This window comes from Anarhichas minor, unplaced genomic scaffold (genome assembly GCF_050575085.1).
Source record: "Anarhichas minor isolate MPS153535 unplaced genomic scaffold, ASM5057508v1 ptg000074l, whole genome shotgun sequence".
NCBI classification, from domain to species: domain Eukaryota; kingdom Metazoa; phylum Chordata; class Actinopteri; order Perciformes; family Anarhichadidae; genus Anarhichas; species Anarhichas minor.
This window is the reverse complement of record NW_027466520.1, coordinates 9,008,061-9,016,626: the sequence shown is the minus strand read 5'-3', so window position 1 is coordinate 9,016,626 and position 8,566 is coordinate 9,008,061.

Sequence of the window (8,566 nt, the reverse complement as noted above, 5' to 3'; positions counted from 1 at the left end):
TTTAGCGATAGCATTAGTATGACAAAAAAAAGGTAATCAAATCTGCTATAGATGTCGTCATTTCAGCTGACAAAATCAGGTCATTGGCGCAAAGTAAGCATTTTTGTTTACATTTGTGTGAAATCAGTTCTATTGTTTCAAACAATTCATTTTTAGTGGAAAATTTGCCCACTTAATGGTCATTCTGTTAATAAAAATGATTTTTCTGTGGAAGTGTAAAGATGTAATTCATCCTGTGTTCAAGGAGCCCCACTGCACACTGGCCCGGATAGAGATCGTTTCTGCTGAAATGCCAGGTGGGCTCTGTGTAGTGGTTAGAATGACCTTTTATATTGGCCAAAATGTTTGAAGACACAGCTCAGCTGCTAAAATCCTCTCACCCTTAAACATCCCACTCCGTTTCCACACTGTCAGGTACTGCAGTGTTTTTTCACGGTACATTTCAGTCAGTTGAACTGCAGTCAGCGATGTGGCTCTTGAAAATGTCACAGGGAAGAGTATATTCACTTTGAGGAAGTAAGTCAGGATTATATTGGTGATTTTGGTTGTGAAGAATAAAATTCAGTGGGGGTTCATATCTTTCAGCACCATAACATACAATCTACACTCTGTAAATGTTCAGTTATGTAACATAACTTGATTTTCCAACAAAAGCTTTCTTCATCTTCCTCACAGGCACTGCTGGGTTAGAAGCTGTGCGATGTGAAAAAGTCCGAACCTACTCATTGATATGTGAAGTCAAGTCGTTGGTGTGTGACGAATTCAGTTTTCTGGGGCACAGGGCAGCAGTTAATGTCTGTAATGGAAGGAATGATTTTGTCAAAGTGAAAGAGGAAACTTTCACTTTGAAGTTTGATCTTGCAAGTTTTTTTTTTGCAGAGAAGACTATCTGCACCCAAACGGCAGAAGGCACCGAGTTTAAAAAAAAGCCATCTAGCTATCGCTGTTGTGGATGTTATGTTAATCGTTTGTGTTTCCTGCATTAATAAAAGCAGCTTTCTTTCAAAGGTATCCAATACTTGCAGAAAAGCTATTTCTCTGCTTAGGTTGTAAAGTGTTTGTACAACATGAATTGCAAGAGACACAAGAATGAGAGGAATCAAAAATCTGTCATTTTCTCTCACATTCTTGTTGGCGCTGTAGTTTCTCGTTCAATCATTTCCCCAACTCCTTATTGTCACACACCGACCCTGTCTCCTAAAATTGACATTCATACATGTGTTTTGCCAAATACTTTTTGAGACAATGTGATTGCTGCCTTGATTAAATTCAGTGAAAGGAGATAAAGACATCAGTTGACCCATGATGGAGACAACCACAGTCAGACCAAAGTAACAAGGAACACTGTATAGGTAAGCTTATTGTCGTCCCACATGGCAGCAGTCAAAGATCAACATTAACGTTCCACAGGATGTACATCACAGTAATTTATCTATTAAATATACATATCCACGAGTGTAAAAGTACAAAATACAGTGTGTAAAAGTACAAAATACAACATTTAAAATAACAGTTTTAACATTTAGTGTTGAGTGTTGTATTGGTGACACATTAGCCTCAGGCAGCTACTATCTACTCTGGCAAGCTTGGTTGACAGTAAACTGATGACTTAAAACTATAGCAAGAGATGATGCTCCAAGAAGTGCATTTGGGGAGTATATAAAGGATTTTCGCTTTTGGACCAGAGTAACTTTTTCATATAGCTCTCAGGACCCCCTCTTTTTTATTGTTTTCACCGCAAGAGCTTTGAATGATTAGAACGCCATTTTGAGGGAACTTTCAGCTCCTATTTCAGAATACATATTCTCCCACCACAAGAGGAACCAGACGGACACATTAGCGCCGCTGCTCAGCGAGCAGTTAAGTAGCTAAAGGCTAGCCCAGAAGCAAAAAGGGAACCCACTGAACCAAAGAATGATAGCCGAATCAGAAATCACAAAAGATACTTTTGTGACGGCTATTTTGCTTCTATGTTTATATTAATGTGGTATTTAACGGAGGTGATTATTTATTCTTATACAAATAAAAAACAGCAAAGATGCATACATGCATTTATATCTAAATAAAACAAACAAAAGGACATGGTAGCATATGGATCCATGAGTTAGTCGACCTGCGCAAATGTTGCAATATGGCAGTTAAATAATTAATCTCCGAGGCGGATCTTGCCACATTGCCCTAATCTCATAACATGTACACTTCATGAGATGCTGGTAAGCATGATCTTCCTTTGATCTAATATCTGAATTAACCGATTCTTTATCACATTTTCTCTACTGTATCTGTTCGTTCAGTATGAATAGATGATTTTTTTAAATATATATATATAAAAACAGAAAACCAATTTCTCAGTGTATATCGCTATTAATTCTAATGAGAAAGAGGTTGGATATGTGTAGTGGTCAACATTCTAGCCAGCAGCATATTATTTTTGACTTGAATCATAAAAAATAAATATGATTTTGTGGTTAACAGTGTTTCACAGCTGTGTAGCATCACATTATCTGTATAATTTGCATGGACTATGTTCTTTGTCAACTTTATTGCATTCTTTCCATTAGGCCTGTTGGTGTTATCTCATCACTGCAGCTCTGACACAAATGCCGGAGCACTAGGCAGCAGAAGAGAGGGTAAAAAACATAGCGTAGAGGAGGGAAATAAAGGAGAAGATGTGGGGGAAGGGTAGAGTAGTGGAGAGAAGAGGAAAGCGAAAGAGAGGAGGGAGATGATTAATGATGACTGTAGAGAAGATGGCCAAGGTGGTTAGTGAAATTAACAGAGGCTTAGCCAACAGCAAACCACTGGGAGTAGAAGGCGTCTCGCACACGCATACTCAGTTCCAGCTTGTGCGCAGTTAGGAACAAATACATGTGCATTTTATAATGACAATCTTTCAAACAAGTTGTCCATGATTTCAGGCAGAGGTAGGTTTCTCAATTCTAGCCAGAGACCATCAATAAAGAAAACTGAAATAACAATTGTCCCTCGTATATTTAATGTAGCTAAATGGCTAATTATCGTTAGCTCCACGAGTTGATACAAAACTCTTTGTCCAGCTGACTTGTTTTGAAATGATAACTTAATGTGCACTGGACAGCTTCCTACATATGGTAAAAGAGTGCGGCTAAAGCTGCAGGATAAGTACACGCTGATTAACCATGTAGAGGACATGGACATCCACACTACTCCGTTTCTGCGTTTCTGCAGGGCAGCGCTAGTTAGCCCAGGAACACGGGTAGAAGAAATGTTGAATGAGAGACTGCATTTGTCATGACTCAGGAAATGTAAGATTTGACCCGGACGCAGACAAGGCAGGCAGACATACATCAGTGATTTAATATAGGTGTATATATAGGCTTACTGGCAGGTTCAGGAATCATGAGGTCTGCATGGGTAAAAACTGGTTGGCAGTCCAAACAGGCAAGCAAATCTGACAAGCAGGCAACAGATTTCAGGTTTCCTGTAGTAACTACCAATGGAAACCAGCAGCCAGAAAGGACAGGCAGGATCACAACTTTGACGAACTGGCAAGCAGTGGGTGGAAAAGGGCCGGTTCTATACTGCAGGGCTGATGAGTAAAGTAAGAACAGGTGTGAAGGTGGGAGGGGATATGTCAGGTGAGCCAGAACTGGCAAGAAAGGGTAACCAGTGGATGGCTTGAGGATGGCAGGTCTGGGGAGTGAGGGGAGAGGACATGGCCTGGGGGGAGTGAGGGGAGAGTACATTTTCCTTCTAATGTAAAAATTGCACTTACTTTGGTGAGGTGTCATCACCCGAAAGCTCCAAATCCATTGAAATAATCAACAAATTGGAATGGACAAACAATCAATGAGGACAGAAATCTCTTTTAGCCGCCCTCTAGAAGATCAATAATTGTAATTGTAACTGCGAGACACATAATTCAGGTGTTTTAATCAATCTTTTCAGCATTCAACGAAAGCTCATCACAAAAGCAGCTGGACCCCCTCGCACAGGAGGAGCATAGTGCTGTGTCAGTAGTAACAGATGCGATTTCTGCTTGCTAATAGAAGGCATTAAGTGCTCAGAGCCTACTCTGATGTTAGAACAAATGTTTAAAACCCACATATCAGACAACTGATGAACAATACTATGTATTTACATAGTAAGGCTTTAACATTATAGATGTGAGAAAAAAAAGAAAATCTTATCCTCACTGATTATCGTTGGATTTTCCAAATATAATTCATTAACCCAATGCACCAGTGCTGCAAGTAACAGTATATTACATATTCATGAGAGCAATACATTGTAATGTGTTTACTATTTGATTTTAGAGGTGGCAATGAATTAATGTAAAAGGTTATTTGTTAATTGCTGATTTGGGCTGACTGTTGCTGTTTCTGCTGTCTGAAGGCTGTTTGTCCTTCATATTGACAGCTCAGAACCCAGGAGACAGCAGCGGTGGACCCCAGTTGACGAATTGATGCCACTAAAGACTGAATGTTTCCAGTAGTTGAGTGCTGATAGATAGGTCAAGCCAGATGGCCAGCGCAGGCCGTTGGGGACTCTGCACTAATAGTGTGATTATTTGGAGGCATGCAGTCAGAAGTCTCTAATTAAATGTTTAGGCATCGACAAACAGCCTTTTTACTGCTTAATTCATCTCCTTCAGTGGTGTCGTTTGGGCAACAAGCACATAACAAAACAAGGGGGAACGCACACACAGTATCCCACCATGACCTCACAGAATATTCTGATGATTGTGGCCCAGTTAAGGCTGATTTTACAAAAGCTTTTCTAAAAACAATTAGTACAATTTGCACTTTTTTTTCCTTTTATTTTGCCGTTACAGAAATGATGAGGGATGCATGAAAAATAATCAGATGATCACAATATTTGCGATGGAAAGCAAGTCTTTTCTAGCACTTTATAATATAGATCAATTAAAGATGGTATGGATTACTTTTATAACACAGCACACTGAGCAAGATTCCTGACATTTTTACTTCCTTAATGTCACACCACGGCCAGTCTCTTTCCACATGGAGGTGAAACTACAGACCAAAGGAGAGACAACTTTATTTAGCTACAGAAGGAGCCTGGGTCCATTTCCGGCTTGAATATGTTTATTCAGTTCTGGAGACTCTTTGGCTGTAATCAGCTTGCATAAATCTCTTTGATGATAGCCACTAGCACATCTGCTGGAGCAATAAAAAAAAAAATCCAAGGAGGCAATAAAATGTCTGGCTGAACATATGCTAATGGCAATGTGAGTTGTTCTGAAAAGTTATTCCCAAAGTAATTGTCACAATATGTCTGTTATTTACGAATTCATATGAGGATCATATTGAATGTCGCAAAGAGATGAGGCTACCTGTTGAGGTTGCTAGAGTGCTGAGCCAGCTTCGTCCTTCACCAAGTCGTTTTTTTTTAAATCTGTTTTTCCTTCTCCTCAAACACTTCTTGTTTATTTCACTACAAACACACACGAGTTTACGGTGAGCTGCACGATGGATGACTGCACGATCTTCACCTGAAAACTCAGGGTCGAAAAGTACAATGATTCATCAGACATGCGAGTTTGTGTGCCGATTAGTTTGTGTTACGTGAAAGATATAATCAAATACTCATTACATATTATTCAACAGCAAAATAAGTTACATTACGTTACTTTTGTTACCAAACCGAGCTCCATCAAAGGTGTCGCATAATGCTGTAAATGTATAAATAGAAAACAATACAAACAAGCTAACTGTCAAAGTGTCAAAGTAACTGAGTGTTACTGTGATTGATTGTAATGTAATTACTGAATTTAAAATTGTAACCTCTTACACTTCTTAAAACCATAAGAGATCTACTGATATTCAATATAAGAGTGAGGTTAATCCAAAGAAATGACAGAAGCATTATTCCAGGCCTGGCTATAAACCCGCACTAACTGATCTTTTTGACATATCAACTTTAAAAGTTGATGAGTGCAGTGCCGGTTCAAAACATGCCTGTTCAGAACTGGCTGAATGCTTGACCCGGCGTTTTGATGCTTGGCGCTTTCTCGAGAGCCGCTCATACAAACAACTTCACACGCAACATTGTGCTTCCTTGAGTCCTGACCAATACATCTGTCATGACAAAGTCGCGTCACACACCCAAGTTGAGGCTACTCACGGTCAAAAACACCAGTGAAATACAATCTGGTTAACATAAAAAAAATACAAAAAACAGGGGCAGACTTTACCACGATGCAAGGTACGCACCCCTGACCTGTCATTTCTTTAGAGTAAGTAATCACATTACTATAACTAAGTAATGATTACCCAACACTGATCCTTATCAGTTTATGTGGGCGTCTGCTTGTGTTGTATATGATTCGACCCACACTGAAGGCCATGCTTGCTACTTACTGCATGATAAGAAAAGGGCATTTCCTCACATTTGTTTTCTGTTTGTTGAAGAAAGTAAACCTCATGTGATTACAGTTTAATTTAGGACAACTAGGACAAGTTAAGTCAAACATTATGATAATATATCTCCCTGCTTGCCTCAGTGTGTCCTCACAAAACAGCAATTAGAGCAACGTCGTGTTCTCGGTCAACCTCATGAGAACAACCACACGGGGCGTACACATTCGGAGCACATCGCTTTGTTATGAATATGTCTTTGCCGATTGGGTCAATGCTGGAGACTGTGCAAAGAACTGTGCATCCCAGTCTTGGAGCTTTACTCACATATAATTAAGTCCAAACAGTTTGGTAGTCACATTCCTACATATGCCAGAGTTAAGGGAGCATCGCCTCTACTTGTACAACATGAGGCAACTGCAGATGGGCTCTGTTGTGACTGAAGAGGAGCTGGAGTAAAACAGAAACAAAAAAAAACTGATTTGTTATTTTTGGGGGAAGGTTGAGAGGGTATGCATTTAGATCTGTTTTACGACTGGGGAAGCTGTTCCCCAAGTCATCCAGTCCCTCTTGTCATGTGTCAGGCCGAGTTAATTGTGCGAGAGTGGTGTGGATAGGTGTCTGTGACTGGATAATTGATCCATTTTGTGGGTGTGAAAGCCACCCGCTGAGCAGGGCGAAGATACGACTTCAGAAAGCATACACAATGCTGTAATCGCCCCCTCTGCTCGCCACGGTGCGGCACGGAGCTGTGGAATTCCTGCCATGTAGCAGCAGAAGCCCAGCTGAGAGCTGAGGAACAATTTGGATGCCTCGCTTCCAATTTCAGCCTGAACTCTCCCAAGGGAATTGCCAATGCATCTCCGTATAAGACCTTAAAAAATAAAATAAAATGAGAAAGCTTATCCGTACTTAACTAATCCAGCACAATTCATGGAAATGCAGAGGCGTCATGCAAACTGTGGAATATGTCTCTGACTCGTGTGAATTATTTATTCGCTTTGTATTTCACAAACACAATGCAATCACCTCCCGCGACACGGGGGCAGCCTCTGACTGTAAAGTATTTATTTGCTGAAATTTAGTTTCTAAGCTGGCCGTTCATCAAAGAGTCTAGCTGCAGTGTTGTGTCAGTTTGCCCTGGCTCAAACAGGATAGTTTGCTTCCATGTGTTTAATGTCTACGCCACAGCAAGCTCCCACGGTGCCTTTTGGAGTGCTAGAGAGAGTCTGTGTCTGTTTATTTCTGCATGTGTGTGTGTGTGTGTGAGAGAAAGCGACAGAAACAAAAGTATGGAGGGGGGGTGTGTAGCTTTCTCGCTCTGGCTTGTGTGTGAATGAAAATGTGTTGGAGAGAAAGGGCCAGATAAATAATTGTGTATGTGCAGAAAGTGTGTGATGCACATGTACGCTCGGTGAATGACAGTGTGCTAGGCAGCCTTTCAGACCCATGTCCCGGTGCCAGCTTCGTAGGAGTAATAGAAAGAGAACCTCGTGTACCGAAAACCCAAATTAACCATTTGATCGGCCAATTGACACTACAATTTTCTCTGGCCACGTTCATGGCCATGAATATGCCTCATCTGTATGGATATCGCTTGTGTTATGCTGCCATCTCCACAGGTGCACACAAATTAGACTGCTTATGCCATTAAATGCTTATTTTTCTCATTCTTGTTTATGGTATGCTGTTATATTTTATCTGGTATGGCATATGTGCTGTGGCAACCCACGCACCACCATCTCCAATTCCCACTAACATGGTAATTTGCTCGAGGGGTTCCTCAGATTGATTCAAACGTATCCAGCCTGGATGTTGTGTGTTTTAGTGACTTGTGTGTGTGTGTGTGTGTGTGAGTGAAAAAGACAGAATGTGTGTGTGTAAAGTGTACAATTTGTGTGTGCATGCATGCATATTTGTGCCCATTCCTCTGCATGCCGGTCTCAAGGCCACATCATTAGAGTAAGAGGGCTGTAATTAGAGAGCCTATGCATATTAAACAGCACCCTGCATCTCCAGAACCCGGCAGCCTTGGAAAAAAAACAACCACTCTGCTGTCACTTGCAGCCAATAAGCCACTGTCAATGTCCAGAAGGTTGCACATGTTACCCAGAGAGCACTGGGGGTGATTATCAACCAGAATCACAAGTCAGAGGCTCTTCTTTTAGCCCTTCGCCTTTTATTGTTATATCTCATTATACTTTAGT